Consider the following 24,326-nt stretch of genomic DNA (forward strand, 5'->3'; position numbering starts at 1 on the left):
GCTCTCCTTTATGTTGTATATAATGATTAACAAGGTTGTCTCTAGCATGCTAACATGCTTTTGCTAGTTAGTATGACATAGGAACTTACATTTATTAAGCTGGTCCAACAAAATATTTGTTTTCTTGTTGTACCAACCTAAACTAATTGTGTGGAAACGGTTTCCTTAATGTAAGTTCATTGAACAAACTATTATTTATTTAACTTGACCTAATACTTTTTCTTTCTTTAAATTTTTCTTTTATTTTTAAATATACACTACCATTTAAAAGTTTAGGGTCAGTATGATTTATTTTATTATTAAGACTTTTATTTAGCAAGGGCACATTAAATTTATCCACAGTTGATGACAGTAAAGACTTCATTCTGTTGCAAAAGATTTCTGTTTCAAATAAATGTTGTTCTTTTGAACTTTCTATTAATCAAATAATTACCCAAAACTGGGTAAAATGGGGAGGAACAATCTGTCTAATTAATGGAAGATTGAGGATTGGGTTTTAAAAAAAAATCACTCTCTTTGCAGTTTGGGTGGTGATGTTACACACTTTAGCTTTAATCATGTTGCTTTAAGGGATGGTATATATTTAAGGTCTACTGCACATCTAACATTTGGAGTTCAGATCAAACATTCTGCTTGAGATTTTAAATATACTCTGACAGGAAAAGAAAAGGGGGGAGGGATAGATGGGAAGTCAGTGGAAGGGTTTAAGCTCAGATAGCATTTATCTTCACACACGGAAGGATTTCAGCCACACTTCATTTCCCATTCAAGTGATTAAAGTTTTAAATATGACTATTTACAAAAAATCTGGCTTCCGAGATAACAACAAACTATGATATGCAGATGCTAAATGGCAGAATTAGGACATTGTTTCAGTAGGGAAGCTGGACAATTAATTAAAGCTCTGAGCTCTCAAACACACTGACTGACGGAGCTTCAGAGGGGAAGATGAGCTGCGCTTTCAGACCAGCTGTTGGGAGGGAAGGTAATGAGGGAAAAACAGCAAGGGAATGTAATTCCTGAATTTAGGAAAATGTACAAAAGGCAAACATTAGCATTGAGTTGGATTCTCATGCTAAATATGGCCAAAGTTTCAAAAAATGAGTTGGATGTATGACAGTATTTCTGTGCCAAATACTCGTTCAGGATTCGAACAAGTTTCGGAAAGTTTTTTTTCCCTGAATATGGCCCTGTATGACGTCATACAGGGTAGAATTCCTTGTATAGGCACTTCTCCCGTATGAACGTGTGCGCGCATCAACCCGAGCGAGAGCAAGAGCACACAAATCAACGAGCTTCGTTCAGGTTACAGGAGCCGTTGGCAGCGCTGTCATTTTGTTTCTAGACCACGAAATCAACAGTGTCACTAAAGAAGTGTGTTTTTGGTTGTGTGGGAAAGATAACCTTGTTCAGCTTCCTAAACAACCCAGTGTTAAGGAAACAGAGGATGCAGTTTGTTTTTCCAGAGTAGCAACTTCTGGAAGTGTGTTTGTTTGATCCTGGTCATGAGTCGAAACTGCAGGCGGTGAGTGAATCTGCATCAAATGTCTTTGTTTTGTTGGCAATCGGCGCACAAGTGCATATAATGTCCACAACACGAATGTATAGTGAATCGAAAGATGTACAGGGATAATACCATTTCTTCTTCTTTTTTCATCCAGAATGGCCGCACAGCTGAAAGGTTTGTTTGAGCTGCGCCCTCTACTGTACAGGCGTGGATCTGCATGTCCTTCAGCTTAAAGCTTACGCATTTCACTTTTGGTGTAAAAGAGCCTTTACATTTGCCAAAAATGAAACTTTTTTTTTTATTAATGTACATTTTTATATTATTATTATTTAAAATTATTATTGCCTCTGGTTCAGTAAGGAACTTTTATAATAAAGTAGCAGTGGCTGAGACAGATTTTAAGTATCAACGCTGCTTAAAAGATGCAATCTAATCCTGTTTACATGAAATAAGCCGGCTCCCGAGCAGGTTTAAAGGGGTACGTCACCGCTGGAAAGATGAATGTGTATTTAAATTAGGTCATTTATGTAGTAGAAATGTGAAATTATTTTAGAAGTTGGTGCCTTCTAGACTGAGAAAAGCCAGAAAATGTATTTTTGTCTCGTGTGGAATGAAGACAACAACTCCCAGAATACACTTGCTTTGCTGCCTATGAGGCCACTCCCAAGCCACGCCTACTGGTTACATCTCTTGCCCACCGCCCCACCGTCGTTTCGATTTTTATAGTAATAAAATCATTTAGTTCAGTTAGAGAACAGACACTACAATTAAAAACTGAACGTGTTTGCTCAATACAGCACGAGCCAAATCTCAGCACAGACCAGCAGCAGGAGTCAGATTTCATTCATCACGAGAGTGAGGAGCTGACAGACCAGATGATCGCGGAAGATTTGGTTTCAAAGCCAAATGCGCTTATTTAAGTGAGTTTGTCATTGTACCGTTTTGTTGTTGTGTTTTCATGAACCCACAATTCAAGCAAACCGCCCCCGAATCGGCGCTAATTTTAAACCGAAACAAAAATGAGCATGGCAGACCTGCATTCATTCACGGCCTCACAGTCATTCACGATGCGTGTCCAGTCTGACGCGTTTTCAGTTCATGCCTATGGAAGCTTAACTTTCATAGGAATTCATTGAGAACACTCGCTTTGCTCCGCCCCGCCCCGTTATGAATGTCCGTGCGGCCCCCCCTATGGGCGGGTTGAAAACATGCGGAACTAGCTCCTACTACTAGCTGTAGTCTTTAGCCTCTGGCCAAAAAAGCCTCCGATGACACAAAAATGGCGATATTTCCGTCATCGGAGGCTTTTTTTCCAGACATAAAATACATACATCTCTTGTCTCAGGGGGATATGAGGGGGAGAAGCATGATCTACCGGGTTTCTACTGATACAAAGCTTAATGCTACATCGCTGAAGTAACCGTTTAAGCTTACGGACCTGTTGCTATGACAGCAAGTCCAGGATGAGCTTCGAAGAACCAAACAATCCAAATTCATGACAAATCGTCAACAATCAAATCCAGCTAACTGAGTTAGCGACGTACGAAGAACGGACCCCAGATGAGAGAGAGAAACGCAATATTGTACTGCATTACTTTTAAAAGTTACTTTCCCCAACTCTGCTAATCAGTAGAAATGTTAGTACTGGTTTTAGTACAAGTTGAATCTTAGGTCATACAGTAAACAGTCAAATGATTGAATAATCAATCACTGTAATTTTCTATTTTTCAGGGGTGCTCAAAAATGAAATATATCACACAATCAGATCAGATATATTAAAGAAATAAAGTTAGTGAATAAAATGGCTTTCTAATACAGGCACCGACTGCGAAAGCTTCAGTGTGTTAAAAAAATGCACGACTGCTGCCAGAAAGAGCAGCTTATCAACGTGTGAATCTGCAGCGGGGAGACACGCTCTTCAGACGGGTCCTCTTCATCAGCGGGATCCTGTCACACACCACACACTGCCTGGAGAGGCTCTCTCGTTCCTTATCTCCTAATTAAAATAACAAAAACTGCCGTCGCCATCAGCGCAGATCAAAACTGTCACCTGCAACAGCAGGAGGGCGCAGGTCACCTCTGCCTGCTCAATACTGCTGGAAGTTGCATGAAGAACTCATTACTTACACTAGAAAAGAAGCCAGAATGTGATGTATGCAGGGTGCCACAACTGCTGCGGCGTTGTGGGATGGCCAGTGAGTTAACATCTCAAAGCGAATCACTGACAAACTTTGACTGCCCAGAAATAAGGTGTAATAAGAATCAGAAAGATATTAGTGGTACAGTCGTGTCCTTCTCCGATGCAGATGTTTTTGAGGCTGTAAGGTTATGGTTTACAGTAGTGGTTTTCAAACAGTTTAGTATTTATTCATATTTTTGAATGAGCTTTTACATATATATATATTCAGTTTTAGTTTGAGTAATTAAGTTTTAGTTTTTATTTTAATTTTAAATAATTTTTAGTAATGTTATATGCTTTTGTAATTAAAACAAATGAATTAAGCTTTAATTTATTTTTATTTCAGTTTTAGCTTTAGTAATTTTTAGCTTTAGTAATTGTCAAATAGACACTTCCTGTGAAGGCCTCCTTCCTTTCCCTTTCCCTCTATACAGATAAAAACACATATGCACACATACGTATCCAAACGCGCTTGCCTAAAGGCTGAAAACGTAATGCTTGCGTACAAGCCGTCACCATTTTCACGGAATCACCTTTTTATGGGTTGCGAGGGGAAGTTTCAAAACTATTTCAAACATATTTCATGGTTTGTGTTCTCTGGCCACCAAATGCTGTTGCCGTGCGGATGGGGTCCGGAACGGATTGGGGTTTTTCTGTTTTAATTGAGGATGTGTTGTTTAAATGGCACCAAATTAAATAACTAATCAGCTTTTACAACAGAAATTAATCAAAACTTTTCTTCAAAAACAAAATTAATTTCCTATCATCACTGTAAAGCTGCTTTGAAGCAATCTGTGTTGCAAAAGCGCTATATAAATGAAGGTGACTTGACTACATTTTAGTACTTCACCTGGAACACGCACATATATATATATACATACACCCACCTAAAGGATTATTAGGAACACCTGTTCAATTTCTCATTAATGCAATTATCTAATCAACCAATCACATGGCAGTTGCTTCAATGCATTTAGGGGTGTGGTCCTGGTCAAGACAATCTCCTGAACTCCAAACTGAATGTCAGAATGGGAAAGAAAAGTGATTTAAGCAATTTTGAGCGTGGCATGGTTGTTGGTGCCAGACGGGCCGGTCTGAGTATTTCACAATCTGCTCAGTTACTGGGATTTTCACGCACAACCATTTCTAGGGTTTACAAAGAATGGTGTGGAAAGGGAAAAACATCCAGTATGCGGCAGTCCTGTGGGTGAAAATGCCTTGTTAATGCTAGAGGTCAGAGGAGAATGGGCCGACTGATTCAAGCTGATAGAAGAGTAACTTTGACTGAAATAACCACTCGTTACAACCGAGATATGCAGCAAAGCATTTGTGAAGCCACAACACGCACAACCTTGAGGCGGATGGGCTACAACAGCAGAAGACCCCACCGGGTAACACTCATCTCCACTACAAATAGGAAAAAGAGGCTACAATTTGCACGAGCTCCCCAAAATTGGACAGTTGAAGACTGGAAAAATGTTGCCTGGTCTGATGAGTCTCGATTTCTGTTGAGACATTCAGATGGTAGAGTCAGAATTTGGCGTAAACAGAATGAGAACATGGATCCATCATGCCTTGTTACCACTGTGCAGGCTGGTGGCGGTGGTGTAATGGTGTGGGGATGTTTTCTTGGCACACTTTAGGCCCCTTAGTGCCAATTGGGCATCGTTTAAATGCCACGGCCTACCTGAGCATTGTTTCTGACCATGTCCATCCCTTTATGACCACCATGTACCCATCCTCTGATGGCTACTTCCACCATGTCACAAAGCTCGAATCATTTCAAATTGGTTTCTTGAACATGACAATGAGTTCACTGTACTAAAATGGCCCCCACAGTCACCAGATCTCAACCCAATAGAGCATCTTTGGGATGTGGTGGAACGGGAGCTTCGTGCCCTGGATGTGCATCCCACAAATCTCCATCAACTGCAAGATGCTATCCTATCAATATGGGCCAACATTTCTAAAGAATGCTTTCAGCACCTTGTTGAATCAATGCCACGTAGAATTAAGGCAATTCTGAAGGTGAAAGGGGGTCAAACACAGTATTAGTATGGTGTTCCTAATAATCCTTTAGGTGAGTGTATACATATATATATATATATATATATATATATATATATATATATATATATATATATATATATATTTATTTATTTTATGCAGCTTTTTTCAATGAATTAAAACGATTTTTATAATTTTTAGTTTCAGTGAATAAAAATACTATATCATACAAAACTAAGAATATGCTCCAAAAATTTAATTTTTTTTATTTTTTAAATAAAAACAAATTATGAGATTATTATTACCATGAATTGCATAGACAACAAATGATAAAAATGGCATGATAATTTAAAACAAATACAATAAGAATATAATATATATATCATATTAAAATATGAAATGTATTTATTACCGGTATTTAAAATCAAAATTTTGTTCCCACATTTCTCAACATTTTGAAGTTTTCATGCGATCAGCAGCTAATGACTTTGATTCTAAATACTTTACCTTTGACCAACAAAAAAAAAGTATATTTATTAATATTTATTAAATGTTTATTTTGCTATTACATGATTATACATTTAGCATAGTTTTCCCCGTGTGACCCTATCAGAAGAATATACTTGCAACCTACTAATTAAAAACACACTGCGGCCCGTTATCATCTTGGAAATAAAAGCGTTGCAATTTTAATCCAATGTTGTGAAACATGTTTTGGCAGCACACACTGTGTCCATCACACTGGAAATGGCCGTTTTAAATTGAGCACTATGCATTGATGGATACTGTGACTGTTGTATACTGCTTGTATGTCTGCTTAATATAGCAGCAACAGTAAGAGTTGTATTCTACCATTCCCTGTCAAACAAAGCTTAACTTCATCATGCAGTGATGACAAAAAGCTTGCTCGAAGCCTAGGGACCGTATGGGAGGTCAAGCCAGCTTTTCCAGCTGATTCTCCCCCTCAACTCAAGGTGCTCGCAGGGTCAAAAAGTCAAACTTAAAGAACAACCACAGTTCAGATGGAGACTTCCTGTCTGTGCCACTGCAAGTTCACACACTGAAATACACAGGTCGACGGCCAGCCCTAAAGTGAGAGACACGGGACCCTTGCTGAAAAGCGTAGCCAGCGCGGTGCTGCTTTCGCCCGTGAGCTGTCTGCGGCAGAAGGCCTTTGTGCCGCGGCCAACGCAGTCGCAATGAAGCCTATTGTCTCCCTCCTCCTGCAGCGCACCTGATAAAAGAATAAAGAACTATGACATATTCCAAAAACAATGGAGGAATTAAGGACACACAATACGCCAGCTGCTTCATTAAAACAATCAAAACCCGGTATCCTGTACATAGTCCAGATAACTTTAAAAAAAGGTTCTTTTCATACAATCTCTCAGTATAGAATCCTCTAGCGCGGGCTCGTCCTCGCGGCCCAAACTCCCCCCTCGTTCGCACTAATGATGCTTTTAAACACTTACTTAAAGATGTTCACATAAAGGAATTACAGGGGGGTTCAAAATGATGCAATTACATGTGTAAGTCCATGCCGCTCTAATCAAACACACCAGGATGAGCCGTAGACGGAAACCGCGGCGGCGTCCCTCAAAGGCAGGGCACGGGCACTTTGAATGATCACTTTAAAAGATCGGCCATGTTGTAAAAGCACAAAACAAGCCTTTCTAGCACTCGTTTGCTTTCTCTTTCTGTCTTTTTGTGGCAAAAGCCGACAGAAGGGTTTGGCTAATGAACTGGCCGGAGGACAGCTACTCAAATGTTTGCATGTGTAAACAGTAGAAGACTTTAATAGTTTGCTGTAAAATGCATAGTTAAACATATCTGTGTTTGTTTCTCCCATCTGTCCAGACAAAAGTCTGCATTACAGGCCGTAACGGAAGCGTGGAGCACAAACCTCAACGCTACGCCAAAAACAGCACTGCCAAAAAACTAATCTGGGGCAAAGGAAGGCAAATGCCTCCTTTATATTTTGTGTCAATAATGGTGTATTTGATGTGTAAATTGCATGTCATCTTTCCAGAAAGATCAGGTGGCTTTTACCTTCAGACCTTCATTCATTTCTGTTATATGTCTGCATAAGGAACAACATGCAATTATGACTTTCTGTTCCTCTGTGTTTCTATCATTAGGCTAATAAAAAACAAATAAGTGAGCAATTCTTGTAAATGCCAATAAAATAATTGTGCAAAGGCATCAGCTATGAAAAGGAGATTAAATGCTTCTCACAACTCTATACTAGCAGGCAGAATAGTAGCAGAATAGCTGCTAATAGTAAAGTGTGAAGGAAAAAATGTTAAAAACCACAAAGACTTTCTCAGAATAAGGGGCTGAAAAATAATCGAATGCCAACAAACAGGAAACAGTTGCTCATTTTGCTCTGTCCTCAGAAATTTTTTTTAATATAGAGATGCTAAAGTGACAAAATTTCTTTATGCATATTCCTGGTCTTAACGACATTCATGCAGTCGTTTCTAATTCAATCAATTCCCAAATAGATCACATGAACCCCTCCCTACTTTCTTTCTAGTTGAGTATTGTTTTATTTGGAAAAAACATCAGATAATGGAAGTAAAATGGACTTTGAACAAGACTGAACTAAGTAGAAAGATGTTCATATAGCCAGTGCTTGCTAACAGTTGAGCTACACTCTCAGAAAAAAAAGGTATAAATGCGGTCACTGGGACTGTACCCTTCAAAAAGGTCTAATATGTACCATTTAGGTACTAATATGTACACGTTTGATACCACGTTTGAGAGACTAATATGCTCTCTTTAGGTAAAAAGAAAAGGTACCACCCCAGTGACAGCTTTTGTACCTTTTTTCAGAGAGTGTACATGCACACAGAGAAAAAGGCTATAACAGCTTGTCGCTGGGGCAGTCCCCTTAAAAGGACATATTTGTACCTTTTTTAGCTTCTGTGTAAGGTACGTATTTGTACTAATATGCCCCTTTTATAATAAAAGGTACTAATATACAACTTTTAGGAGTAAAAAAGGTACAACAATGTCATTTTAAGAGTATTCCCCCAGCGGCAAGCTGTTGTACCCCCAAAGGTACAATTTTGACACCCTTTTTCTCTGTGTGAGTGAGTGCACACTTAGTTTGAACCTCATCAATTATAAAACTAACCAGTACAGCAAGTCTCTGTTCCTGACAAGCCATCACACTGATCACACTGATATGATTCTGTCTCAATGTCAACAATCACTGCGTATGGCCATAAGGGGGCACTGTTTGCATACTGTAATACAGATCTGACCTATCAGAAGTCTCTCTGCTCATCGCAAAACCACACGAGATGAATCACAGACGCACAGCTACTTGTCCCTTCCTTGTTCCTCTTAAAAGACAGTTTACTCATTTTGTAAGCATTTCAACTATTGCCTTATTTGCAGTATTTTCTGTAACATAAATGCCTTGTTTCCATTCTTTGCACATGACACATTTGTGGAAGAGTTCAAGAAAATAAAATGACAGTAGTGACTGTATCAAAATAAACCATTTAGTATAGCACTGTGTAATGTAGTGCAGTACACTACTATGTTGTGGTGTGAAATATGCGCAATAGTGGACTTTATGGTACAGTATAGCAAGTCAAATTTGTTCTCGATATTACATTTGGACCTCCAATCAGATCGAGAAATGTGTGTATAATACTGAATGATTTATAATAGTCAAAATGTGATGTTTATTTAATGATTAAAAGCTGATTTTGACAAATCCCTTTAGAAGTACTTTTCATTTGCAGATTTGAGAATCACACTGACAAAAGCTTTAATTTAGTGTTTACAGCAACAGCTGTGATGTGAATTAGCATTATAAAAACACACCCGCTCATCAGTTTAACGCCAAACCCAAACTTTGTTCACACATCACATGAATGTTAAAAAAGCATTTATGGATGAAAAGCAAGCATCCCGCAGTGGGAAAAGAATATATATTTGGCTTGAAAGTACACTTTTTCCTACGGGCTTTTAAAAATGAAAAAATAAAAATAGATTTCGATCTACTTTTCATCATTAGCTCACTCGACGTGAAAAATCGTGTTAATATTCCGAACACAGATTTGAAATACTCTCGGGTAAACGAGAGTGTTGAGCAAACATTCTCACCGAGAGCAGGGCTCACTTCGTCAGGTTACTGCGTATTGGTTGCGGCTAGTCGACATGTGTTTACTGCGGCCCCCGCTGGGAGGGACACACACATGCCACCCGTCTTGACCATCAGCGTTAATGGGACGTCACGCCTTCGTGGCATCGGGGAGCGGTAGTGTTGAGTTGCGCGGCAGACCCCCAGCTGTGGTCGGTGGCCCGCGTCCCCTTCCCAGCATGCTCCACGCTGGGGAGCAGGTGAACGGCCGGGCTCCAGCGGGACCGCTCTCTTCCAACATGGCTCCGTCCCCGTGCCACATGGGCCCGTGGACGCTTGCCCTCATGCAAATGCACGGCCTGCAAAAATGGCTCCTTCTCCTCTTTGGAAACCTCGACTAGGGCCGTCTGGCAATGACGTTTTTTCGTGGGAGATTGAGCCAGATTGATGCACCTGTCAACCATTTTGGAAGATGAAGGATTGCTGTGACATGGACAAATCGCAGGAAGAGAGCCTGACAAAGATGTCTCACAGTGGACGTGCATTCTGGGAAAAAAGGACCGTTTAAGTATACGGCGTATCACTTTTTATGATATTAATACAGTAAACAATAGAGACTTTGTTTGTCCGAATAATGGTGGACGAGGAGTGTTTGAAGGCAAATTATTATAGTTTTGTAATGCTAATGGTGACATCATCTACAATCCTACACTGTAAAAAAAATACTTTACTTGTTGCTTTCTAATTTTGGAGTGCTGATTCACACATTCTCACAAAATATTACACGCCAATATTATGTGCAAGAATATTTAAAGATGCTTGTATTATACCCTAAATCACCAGAAAAAAACAGGCACGGACATATTATTCCTCACTTCACAACTATTTGATCAATTCTCAGACAATTTTCACATGCATCACATTATTTTATGCCTAATCCTAATTTTCAAGGTTAGAATTATGGCCAGTGACAGAAGAAAATGCAAACATGACCCAGATGTTTCCGCTACATCTGTGGATGTTTTACTGCCTCCAAACAGCGACAGAAAATGACAATATTTTGTGAAAATCACTTATTTATGGACTTTAATGGACATTAAATGAAGTATTTGAAGTACTTTGCAGTTTGTAGTTAAATTATGTATTGAATTCTAAAACTTTTGACAGCTTTTGCTATTTTGCGCATTACATACATATCATTAGAAAAACAAAAAGACCGTTTTGGACAATTTTTTATAATTTTTCTGAACTCAGCATCATCAAATTAGATAACATTATGCCTTTTTTTTTTTGCAAATAAGCAGATTTCCCCCCCGGGCTTTTCAGTGTTACTTGCTGTTTCTTTGTAATGGTTTGTGAAATTTACAAGCAATTTCTGACTGAAAACTGCTTGTACACCATATTTTCTCAGTGTACCTGAGAAATCCGGACTGCTTGCACCGTAACCCTTCTGTAATTCCACATATTGCGCAAAGCGTAGGCTAATTACGTCCTCCGTCGCTTCGAGCATCTGAAATAAACATTCAGCGGCTAAAGGATCTAATTGCGTTTGTCGGCTGGTGCGGAGGGAGGACACTGCTGCCCTTGCACAGTGCCATGCTGTCGTCCTGGCACGGCCCGTCCACTGCCCCAGGTACTGCCATACGGCCATCTGGAGCTGACATCTGTCTCTCTATTGATCATAAGGGTTTAGCACTTGATCAAACAGACTGCGACAGGAAATTGCTCTTTTCCCCACAGCAAAGGTGGGCGGCAGGCACGAGGGTAATAGAGTGGAACAGATTCGCTGGGTCTCGCCGCAGCACACACCAGCCCTGGCATCCACAGCAAACGTGGAACGGGCACTGGTGGGAACGCTGTGTGCCAGGGTGTGCCCACTTCAGCTGGTGTGTGTGTGTGTGCGGCAAGACCGTGATCCCAGGAGAAGAAATAAAGCGAGTAAAGGGACTGTTTTGAAATGAAAACCCTTCCCGCTGATGTCTACAGCATCATTAAAACTTCTCGATATGCCTTGAAAGGCTTCACTTCGCAGCACACTTTGGAAAATGACACAAAATGGCAAAAGAGTTTGGGAAGGTGTCAAAAACAAACCCAAATATATCCTGAAAATATTTACAGGGATAAATGTGCCAGATGGGGACCGCTCTGCTTTTTTTCAGATGCAAACATACTCTGTAGTTCAGGATATGCTGAATACAGGAACATTTTAATGAGCGCAAAACATCTGCTAAACTCCTCGTGCTAGTCCAGTGAACCACTTCTACACAACATTTCATCATATTTATACAGATTTAATCTTTTTAGCAGCACAAAAAAACAATGATTAATATGTTATTCAAAAAATAAATTACAATTTATTATAAATTACTGTCATTATTTGCTTCATATACAGTGGCTCCAGCTGAATCATTGCATTATATAACGAAATATCAAACCAAGCGTTATTGGTTACACTTTATTTTACAGTATGTGTACTTACAGTGTAGTTATCCAAAAAAGTACTGGTAATATAAGGTTTCTACATGGGTTAAAGCAGCACTAGGTAACTTTTCAACCTTTATAATATATTTTCAAACCTCTTGTGATGATACATCGACTTACAATAGGTTGAATGACACGTCTGCCATAGCCTGACGGGGTCTGTATCGTTTTTAATCGTACTTTTAAACTTCGGGTTTCGGGTAGTAACCCGAGAAAAAAAAAACTACAAAATTCGACTGCTTTACGGCATATACGTCACTTCTACCACCACCCCCACTTCCTTAAATTCGGACGTGCGAGCCAAACTATAATTTGTTATTAGTGTTGTTAATAACAATGTTATAGTCATGGCCGAAACAGCACAGAAAAATAAGAAAGCAAAGGTTTTGTCGGAGGAAAGCAAAAAGAGGAAACGAGAAAGTGATGGGATTAAAGGCAGGACGAGGATCAACATTGGGCCAGCGTTTGCTTGTTGGCGTGAGCTGAAGGAGGAGGGGCTACATTCTTGCAAGTAAATACATATGATAAGACGTACAAAATCATATTTTAGGATACCTAACATGTCTGTGATATTGGTGTATTTGTCTTGCCTCAAGCTATAATGCAAATCGATTTTTCAAATTTGCAGATTCATCTAGGGTAGCGTGATATTATAATATTGACGATATATGGTTATTATTACCTACCACTCAAACATTGAATTGAAGTATCATATAGATTCTGTAAAAACGGGAACCAATAGACTAGGCTACTATAATGACGCTGGCTTGTAAACTTGAGCATCGCGATCATTTGGCGTTTGAAAAAAAATAAAACCCATGAAATTATATTCATATGACATGCTGAAACATATGCCACTGTACCTGGGATGAAGACATTTCACACGCGACGCAAGCAGAACACCTGCATGTGAACTCTTGCAGTGTTCAGGGCTATCATAGTTGTCATGTCAACAAATGCACGTGCGATGCATCCACTGATGTAGAATGACAGTTTACGACAGTAGTAGAGGACAATACTGTTTCCCAACTGTAGGGGGACCCCGAGAGCAAAAACTACCTAGTGCTGCTTTAAGGTTAGGTTTAGAGGTGCGTTCAGTGATAGTACCTAGTTATAACCCAGTTATTGGCTATAATAAGTGTACATGTGGAACAGGAGACTTTAAGCAAAAAAACGTTTTAGCATTAAAAAGTTAGGCATTCAATTATTGATTATTGTTGACCAAAATGAAAACAAAATGTTTCTGGTTGTCAGATCTGGTTCAGGAAAAATTTAGGAAAAAATAAAAAATATTAGCCACTGTATGAATTCATGTCAAAGCGACATAATAAATATGTATTTTGCAAAAAAATGTAGCAGTGCATCAGTGTAAACCATATAATATTTCATATGGTAAAACACACTTTATACAATTTATTCATGTGTCTACATGTATAGAGGTCGCATTTCCCCCAGCCAATCGAAGCACTTGTCACTATGACATTTTGCTTGTACATGTAATTCGGTCCATGTTAAGTTTGTGATTCACCCCTCCTCTTCCTGCCCCTCATTTCTCCTTCCCACCGCTGATTAAACCTGCGACCGTCCCCCGTCTCGCATTACCATTCAATCTCAGGGCACCAAAAGCCAGATGCACAAGGTGCTTCCACTTTTGCAGCTTCACAGAGAGAGAGAGAGAGAGTGAGAGACAGACTGAAAGAGAGAGAGAGAGAGAGAGAGAGAGAGAGAGAGAGAGAGAGAGAGAGAGAGAGAGAGAGAGAGAGAGAGAGAGAGAGAGAGAGAGAGAGAGAGAGAGAGTTCTGTAGCCCAAGGAAGAACAAGTTGAAAGTGCGAAGGAGGAGAAAAAAAATATGACCAGGGGATGTGATAAAAAATTATCAGCGAGTGTGTTTTCCTGTTTGGTTTTAATCTACATTTAATTAAATTCTTATCTGCTGTGTGCTTATGGCTGCATTTGAATGGCACGACTGCATTCATTATGAATGGTAAAATTGAACTTGGCGCATTGTGTGTGGCCCAATAAAGCAACAAGGCTCACTGCGGTGCATGCAGGAGAAATCAAGTCAATTAAGACGCTCTTTAAATTACCACTGTATCAAAACAAGGAGCGCCGCATGCTCCATAATAGAATCCTGACAGCCAGAATGCAAACAGTTACGGTGTTTAATATACAGGTACATCAGCCCGTCGCATGAGGGCCCAGATTTACCGGCCCAAGAGGAACTGAAATAGGGTCATTACATCAAGAGGTCAAATGAAATATATTTGTGTAAAAGAACAATATGTTAAAATACTTCTCCTGTCCCAGACAACTATAAGTAGGCAATTTGTTGACTGATTCCCAGAGAAAAGTGTAAACACTAGGTCACCATCATAACATTGCTGTGTTTGTTTGAGCATCCCGACTAGCAACACTGGCTCAACCAATAGGGTGAGTTTAGAGCGGGACTATGAGTTTGTTTGGCAAATGACACAGGAAATCTGCTTAAAACAATGATTATTTTTGCAATACCATTTAGTGCAACCAAAGTCACTCAGATTTTTTTTTTTTTTATTGGCAAGTGTGACAGTAAAGACATTTGTAATGTTTCACAGTGAACTCTATATGTGACCCGTGCTGGCAAAATGAGTTGAATTGCACACAGGCTAATAAACAAGTGAACATTTTTGATTTTGAGGTTCACAAAATAAGTTCATTTAGCCCTCGTCTAGTGATCCCAATTCTCCAAATAGCAATGAAACATCTAAAAGTATCTTTATATGTACGTTTTCTGAGAGGAGTACCTTTCCTTTGTCCATGAAAACGATCTTACTCACGCTAACTGACAGATCCGACGCATGCGCACAAAGACATCGCTCATCCCGATATACACAGAATTACAGTATTTCAAAATATCTGTCTGGCCCAGTATTCACACAAACTTTATCTGTTATGTCTTATGTGAATGTTTGGTTAACTGTAGGGGAAAAGCATCTGATGTGTGACATTATATTAGATCTGTGAGGTAGATCTTAATATTTAGACCGTCTGTTTCATTAATGTTAATCAAACAATTGTGGTATCATGGAAAAAAAAGTTGAATATATATTTTTTTCCTATAGATATGTGTTTTGACTTGGTGTGTGCCAAATTTGGTGTCATCACAAGGGATTTTAAGGTATGGCTGCTAGTGATTTTGTTTTGGAACCTTCAGAAAACGTGATTTTTCTCGAAACTGACTTTGTTGATTATATCGACTTGCGTGTAGCTCAGTCCTTTTTTTGTCCGATTCAAACAAATCATACATCCTTTTGAAGGTTTTTTATAAAGAAATTTGCTCATTGCGACTCATTTTGCCAGCACAGATCACATATATTTATCAAAGTATCCTGAAAAAAATCTTCATGGTTTCACAAAAAATATTAAGCAGTTCATTTTTTATTATCAATGTTCAACATTGATAATAATCATAAATGTTTCTTGAGCAGCAAATCAGCATATTAGAATGATTTCTGAAGGATCATGTGACTGAAGACTGGAGTAATGATGCTGAAAATTCAGCTTTACATCACAGGAATAAATTACACTTTCAAATGTATTCAAATAGAGAACAGCTCTTTCAAATTGTAATAATATTTCACAATATTTCTGTTTTACTGTATTTTTTAACCACATAAATGCTAGTTTAAGGAGAGCATAAGAGACTTTCAAAAACATAAAAAATTGTATTTTGAATGGTAGTGTATACACTCTAAAAAAAAAGGTTCTATATGGCACCAAAAATGGTTCTTCGTCGTAATAATAGAGGAACCACTTTTGGTGCTATAGAGCACCATATCTTAACATGTTCTGTATATGGTAGTGGTGCTATATAGCACCTCAGTCAAAGAACTGGTGAAGAACCTCTGAAGAACTGCTGAAGAACCACTGAAGAACTGCTGAAGAACCACTGAAGCACCAAAATTGGTGCTATATAGCACTTAAAAAGGTTCCCCTATGATTACGAGCCAAGAACCATTTTTGGTGCCATATAGAACCTTTTTTTTTTAGAGTGTATGTATTATGTATTATGTTCCTATATATAAGAAAAATTCCAAATGATCTTTATTATCTGTATTGTTTCTTCCTGTCAGCAACTAGATCAAATGGAGACTTCTGACGTCTTGTTTCTAACATTTGTATCCTGAGAAAAAAAGGCCAAATGTCCCAAAATGAGCTCAGTTTTGCCAACACACTAACGTCTGCGATCAAAAGTCAGATCCCTATGTGACCTCAAACATCAGTCTAAATGAGCTGCTACATTAAAACTCTACACTTTTCTTAAATGTCAACAATTAATTCAGTTGTGTCTATTTAGGTTTCTCCAAAGGAATTTTAGGAGAAACAAATCATACAAAGGCTGATACTTTATTGATTGAAACATAACTGAGAACTCAATTATATCCCCTGTGTTATGAAAGAGCTGAGGAAAAAGAAAAAAAATATATAAGTGATGTGTCTATATTCATTGACCCTAAGTATGTTTCCAGACCTCGTTAGAAAGAAAGCAGACATGCATGTGCTGCATTAAAAGGGTGCAGTGATATACAGTCATGCCTTTGACGAAGAGCAGGATTTGCAGGATTCCATACGGCAGAGAGCAATTCATCAGAGGAAGGACAGAATGAGAGTGTCACAAGGCAGACGCTAAAGTCACACCTGCCAAAATCCTTAAATTCAGATCAGGCCTTTGCATGTGTGTGCGTGAGAGAGAGAGAGAGATGAATGGCCTTGGTGCGTTGCAGAGGGATCGCAACAGATAATCGCGTCTCTCTCGAGCGCCGGCGGAGAGCTCAGATCTGCTCTTTTAAAATAATGTCGAGGGAGTAAAGTGTCTCCAAAAGCCCCTGCGTGCAGGTTATCTTGGGCATTCTGTGTTTGCCGTTTAAATCTTAACGGGACACGAGCAGGTGCGGAGAGCAAATACATCTGGAGTGGATAGGAACTGGAGTGGAAATGTTGTTGCAGAGGAGGGAAAGATTAGCTGTCGTATTGGGCCTACGGAGATGAAAGTCTCTTCCGATGGCTTTTATTCCCTCCACATAAAGAAGGAGAGGAAACGAGGGTGGGAAAAAAAACTGTGAAATGTGCAGCACACCTTGTACAACTCAATTTTATGATGTCCATTACCTCACTTCCACCATCATGCTGTCTGCACAAACGTCACTGATCAGTGTTGGGGAGTAAAGGCCCGTTCACACTAAGGTCGATAACTATAAAGATAACGATAAATATATAGTTGTAAATATAAAAGAATAGCCCACATCACAATGACGATGATAGCACAGAGAAACGATATTTTTGGAATCACTTTTAGAACGATTTTTCCAGCAGATGAGCGATAAAAATGTATTTGACAGCCAATCAGAATCCATCCTGCTTTAAAGAGGTCGAGCATTTAAAGTGGTAGACGACAAAACTGCAGAGCACGCTTAGAATAAACAGAACAGAATAAATAGTCGGCCGGTGTGGCGCTAATATTGTTATCTTTGTAATGAATCGCTCTTGGTGTGAACGGGCCTTAAATAACAAAACGCAGTGATACTACTATAATTTAACTACATGGTTCAGTAAAGTGACTGTTTTCAAAATAGAGTAACTTTTCCAGTAACTAGCTACATTTTGGGGCAAACAGCTCGTCACGACATTGCATTGCGGAGTCTGATTCATAGTGAATCTGTTCAGATGATTTATTTAAATTAACTCACCTAAATACCACAAATAAACAAAAAAATATAATTATTTTGTCATGGTTTCTTAAATGATATCTTATTGATTTTATTTTAAAGGAAATGTATGTAAGATTGTGGCCAAAACTGGTACTGCAATCATTTTCAAATGACTGTAGAGCGATGTATCCCCTCTCCCCCTCCCTCTGACTCGAGGTTGCCAGATAGGCTGCAGGATCCAGCAGGAACGAAGGCTGCTACAAGGAGCTTCCAATGGCAAGTGGCGAGTCCTACACAGCAAGTTCTTTGTTATATCATTGTCAGAACGTTTTTCTGATTCATAACGAGGTCTTTTAGGTTTCGTAAAGTTTTATTTTTTATCCAAAAAGTTTTTTAGCTGCAGCTGTGTTAACTAGAGCAGAGCTGGCAACCCAGATGCCGAAACACTACTGACTTTGTGATTGTTAGAAAGGTGGAGGGTGGCGCTTCAGGCCAAAACACAACATGTCAACATCAACATCAGTTGAGGGCTGCAACTTCACTTTTGGCCGGACAACTGTTGTCAGTGATATAAATATTTGAAATTAACACGATTTCTTAATGTCTAGTGACATATCAGGGCGATTTTATGATTAATTGAAATACATTTCTTACTGACAGTTCCTTTAAATTTATATTATATAAATATAATTTATATATGGCTACTGAAATGTTGTAATATTATTGTATATTTTGCTAAAAAATTAATAATAATAATATCAACAACAACAATAATAATGATAATATTTTGCACAAAAATAATTTATATAATTTTTTTATCTATTTATTTGTTTGTTTATTAATCTGGTGCAGACAACTTAATATTTCAAATTTACACCTTATATATTTTACATATTCTTGTACAAAATTATGTATTTTGGCATTAAATCAGCTAGCCTGTCAGACTCTTATATTATTACAGTCAAACCAAAAATTATTCAGACACCATATATCATTTTTTACTAGTGGGTGCAGGACACTATAGTTCATTTTTGTAAGTGAGGATAGCAAAATAAAGTAAACTGTGACATATTATACCCATACATTCTTCATACAGTGGACTATCAGTAAAATTGATAAAGATTTGGGACCAAAATGATTCAGACACTTTGACCTGACCATGTTTTGCTCAAGTGTTTATTCTTTAATTGCTAATGCGACCTTTTACACCACAGACTGAACAAAATTAAGCATTGCTTTGTAATTGCTTGACCTAAATTGGTATGATCTAATTGTGTACTTAAATTTAACAGCTGACTGACAGCTGATTGGTTGATTGGAATCCATGACATGCCTTTCTATCAAAGTTATCTGACATTACCAAGATGAATTTGTTCTGACAATTTAACTCTTGTCATAGTTTATTACCATTTTCTAAACTATGGCGAATAAACTGTGATAATGTGAGAAAAAGAAGGTGTCTGAATAAATATTGGGTTGACTGTATATCATATTTATTTAATGAAATGTGTATTACTTGTGCTCAATGCTGTCTTGAGTCATTAACTACTGTACAGTCATACCAATAGGAAAAAAATGCTACAATACAAGCAATTCATTTATTCCTTCTTCTGCTACTAAACTGCTAACTACATTAAAGCGTTTGGGGGGTGGGTATAAGTAATAAGTACATTCATGCAACAGTACAATAGCTTCAATATTGTTAGCGGCTTTTATATTTTTATCTTAAAATCACGAGTAGCTTATACCATGACAAGCTCCAGTGTTAAAGTAGCTTCTGCAACAGCAGCATTTAGTCAAGCCTTGCAGATACACTGCCATCATCCAGCCACAATTCAAGAGAACTTTATTTATGCTGCCATTTAAATATGACTAGGGTCAAATACATAAATCTCCCCGGCTCTTTAATGACAGTGGATTGTAGATTGCTCTTTTGTTTATCTTTTAAATGAACACACGCGCACATACACACGCACACGTCCAACATGCCAGTCTGTGGCGGTTGCGTTTGATATGCTGTCTGAATGATTCATTTAGCTCACGGTTTCAATTGTCTCTGTAATTGACCACCGCCACTGGCACGTGACATCGTCACCCGTTCGTTATCTGCGCAGTGGCCCCGTTTGGGCGCCGTTGAACAGCGGGTCTGTGAACTTCTCACGCTTGATGGCAGAGACTGAAAATGAACCCAACTTCTCATTATCATCATAAAGCATTTCTTCAGCGACAGCATGACACCTGCAACCTTCATTTGCACATGCTAAAACAATGCAAAATGGTCAGTGTTTTGATTTCGCAGCTAATGTATGCATTTCATGCTAAATGTTCATTATTACGCACCAAACCCATGAGTCTGGGATAATACTAAACTTATGGGTAGTAGTCTATTATACATGTCCTGCAACGTGTCATGTACTGTATATCTTTGCAATTTTTAATTCTGTCGATGTTTTTTAGTTTATTTAATAATAATAATCTTTATACATTACATTTCCATAAACATACTATTGAAGAATTGTCATACTTTGAAGTATTTGTACTTTTATTTTATGTATATTTTAACTGCAGAAGCATCTACAATGAACTGATGATCATTGGTTTCTATAATTCTTTGTATACTTTATTTTTCATTATTTGTTATCAACTTTAAAGAAATTGTGCCCAAGCTACAGTTAATAAAATATATTCAAAAATATTGTTAAAATATAAAAATAATCACAAATTTAACCTGAAATCATGATGCTGATTAAAATGTAAAAAATGTCATCAATCACCATGGTAATAAAATTATGACTTTAAGCTGTCTATAAGTTTGTTATTGTCATTTTAGGTGTGAAATGAGTCTACAACCAAAGCTTCAAATCACACAGAATAAATAAATAAATAATGACACGGTGTAATATGTCATGTGTTGTTGTCCATCTGAGGTTGTATTTACCTAATTTTTAAGACCTGCCAAGGACCAGATGATTTTTTTTATTACATCCTGATACATAAAACCATAGAATTCAATAGGGTGTCAATCAGTTGTTCTCAGAATGATCTAGTATGCAATTATTTGGGTAAAGTGTAAAAAAACAACAGCAACAACAACAAAATGCACATGGTGACCCTGCTTTTGTCTTGTAGAGTTCGCTTTGCCTTTTAAGATGCCACAACTCCTGCCAAATCCGGCGCTCGGAATACATTTTGTTTTTCTAATTTTAATTTAAATATGGATATTTGTGGACAGCCACTGGTGCGGGTAACACACTGCCGTCATTCGCAGGGTCTTTCTCTGGCTGGCTGAGCTAAGCAGGTTTAGAAGGACACTCTCCAATGAGACGAGCCAGAGACTTTGGCAGGAGCGTCACAGCAGTCCAGTTATCCTCTGAGAAACTCTCTGGGCCCGCTGTGATGCGTGCGGCCTGGATTTATTGATCGGTTCCACCGACTACAGAGCATCAGTGCATCCCCGAATCCGGGACCATCGTTTGAGTCCGGACGCCCCCCCACACCTCATTAACGGCCCTTTGACAGGCCACGGCACTAATGCGGCCTTAATCTGCTCCAAATCACTCTAAATGTCAAGCTTGGGCAGGGGACTTCTGGCTCAATGCACCAAGCGCTTAGCAGACGACACGCTTGCCCTGAAGCCTTGCCTCCACCACCGCCACCGAAAAAACCCCTCCGAGCCCCTGATCTGAACTCATTTCTGCTTTCAACTTTTTGTTTCAGTGCAGCATTAACATGCACTTTTAAACCCACACCCTTGCTCGCTCTCATCCTTAATGAGAAACAACATCTCTAGCGGAAGGAGAGAGAGGGAGAGAGAAACTGGGGCTGTTTATTAATAATCGAGTTGTGGAATGTTATCAGCCCGCGCACAATCCGACCAATAGTTTGCCCTGATGGTAGCTGGGTTCCTCATTAGCTGAACATATTTAATCCAGAAGTTTCTTATCAAATGTCACACCTGCATCTCCAAATGGCATTTCCACATTCAGTGGCATGTATTTGGGAGATGACGCTCCAAGGTGCTTTACGGAGATTAAGCGGCAGAGAGAGTGCGAGCTTATTTTATCATTTAGCGGGTCTGGAATGAATCCAAGGAGTTTTTGTCTTGTTGTTGTAATTAGAAAGCCTTTTAAGTGATAACGGCTGCATAGGAATATGAATATGGAGCGATCGGGCCTGTTCTTTTCTCTTTTTCCACCCTCCCCCATCGTTTTTTTTTTTTCTTTTTTCCTCCTCCTTTTCAATTGTTGAATGCAGTTTTTGTTGTATGCTGTAGCAAGGATTAACTCTGGCTTCTGAAGTTTAATGAAAGACTTGAAAGTAGGCAAACGCCCCATTGGGGAACTCACTCACTTTTGGCTCTTTTCCACTCCTGACAACATTTTCTTCCATTAAAAAAAAAAAATAAAAAATCAAAGGACAGCCGTGACCGGAACGCTGTCTCTGTGGCCTCATGCTAATACAATAAATCACTGTCTCCTGTGCTGATGAACCAGGACACTTCAAGAGGACATTTGGTTTACCTACAAGACGCCATTGCTAATGTCACACACCATAATCACAGATGAGGGTATGTGTTACATAATAATCAGATAACTTTTTTGGAAGTATTGCATAACTTCTTGGATTTACACCATAGATGCTTTTTTTTTAAATAAAAGATATCAATAGCTTTCTAATATTTGGGGTCAGTATTTTGAAGACTCTCTCTTCTCTCTCTCTCTCTATATATATATATATATATAAAAATTATACACACACTCGTTTCATTTGCTCTGGATGAATATTGTTGGTGTTACATGGCTCAAATTTCGGCTTGGTATTGCACGTATTGCACATAATTTTACCCATTCCTGCAGATTTTGTGCTCACACCCAAAGAGCGCGTACATACAACCTTGAGCTTAAACAGTCAAATATATGCAAAATAAAGTCAAAATGCCATTCTTAATTATCCACATAAACACAGTCAGTTATGTTTTAATTGAACGTAAACCGTTAAGAAAGAAAACGCATAAGATTAATCGATTTGACAGCACTACTATATATATATATATATATATATATATATATATATATATATATATATATATATATATATATATATATATATATATATATATATATATAGAGAGAGAGAGAGAGAGAGAGAGAGAGAGAGAGAAAGAGAGAGAAAGAGAGAGAGAGATGATTCATTATTATTTATTATTTTGTACATTTTATGCAGGTTCAATTTAACCTGAAGAATCCAATTCTAAGGGGCAATTTTCTTAAGCCAAAAGGATGGATATGTGAAATATATAACAATATTTAGTATAATATTTGTATAATATTTAGTGAGAACTATGAAAGGGAGATATAGTAATGCTCAAAATTGCAAATGAATGAAATTCTCGCCTTTCATTTAAAAGAGCCAATCACCAATTTAAAGTCTTTTAATTCAATAAATGCATATCTCAGGGATGCAAACGGGTGAGGGGTAAAAAAGGTGAGAATATTGCGTCTTTGCATCTGCCTGAAAACTAGTTCTAACAGGTAAAAAAGTTTTTGTGTTTTATGTAGGGCAAAACAACCCTTTATAAAAACACAAAAAAAAGGATTCAATAGATGCAGGAGCTGAATACATAAACAAAACAAAAACACGAATACAACAACCAGATAAAATGCATGTTGGAAATCATCTTAGCTTCTTTATTAACACTCAAAACTGAAAACTGAAGATCTCACTGGTTACAAATGCATCAGTATGGGATACTTTGTACACCACCTCGTAAGTTAAACCCTATTTCTTCTGACGTTTAGCCACCAGAATTTCAAGGGCCCGCTTCCTGTGTTTTGACGCATTTATTTTCATTTTCTATTTTTATTTATATATTTATTGTTATTACCGTAATGTCACTTCACAAAATGAGAAAAAAAAGATCAGCCTGAATGAACAATATTGTAACAATACGGTGTTTTCACTACTCTCCTAGTATGAAAACAAGTCACCACTGCACAAGCGGAAAAAAACGACTACTGCACTCAAAGTGCACACAGAGGCAAGAAATGCTTCACTCTGAACCCTCTACACTGATACTAATTTCTCAAGGTCTCACTGGCATTATCTAACGAGAAAGCGAGAGAGAGATACAGAAGGGAAGTTGGCGCTCAGTCCCTGGTGTGCATCCAGTAAAGCTGCTCACCATCAGCCCAGAGATAAGTGCAAAACTGAGAGGTATTGATCCAGTAATAGCAGCTGATGCTTTGACGCCCGACACCTTAACCCCGCAGACATAATGTCACAGCCTCTTATCCCAGCCTCTTAACACCACCAGCCTATCTCCCCTCGCCTGTCAGACCCCCGTAATACGCTTCTCAAAGCTCGCC

General features: G+C 38.4%; 1 protein-coding gene across 4 annotated transcripts in view; it reads right to left on the reverse strand.

Annotated features, from left to right (window-relative positions):
- Nucleotides 1-24,326, reverse strand: part of zfpm2a (zinc finger protein, FOG family member 2a) — a 213,637-nt gene that overhangs the window by 5,531 nt on the left and 183,780 nt on the right. The window lies entirely within an intron of this gene.

This window comes from Gobio gobio (assembly GCF_949357685.1).
Source record: "Gobio gobio genome assembly, chromosome: 15".
Taxonomy (NCBI): Eukaryota; Metazoa; Chordata; class Actinopteri; order Cypriniformes; family Gobionidae; genus Gobio; species Gobio gobio.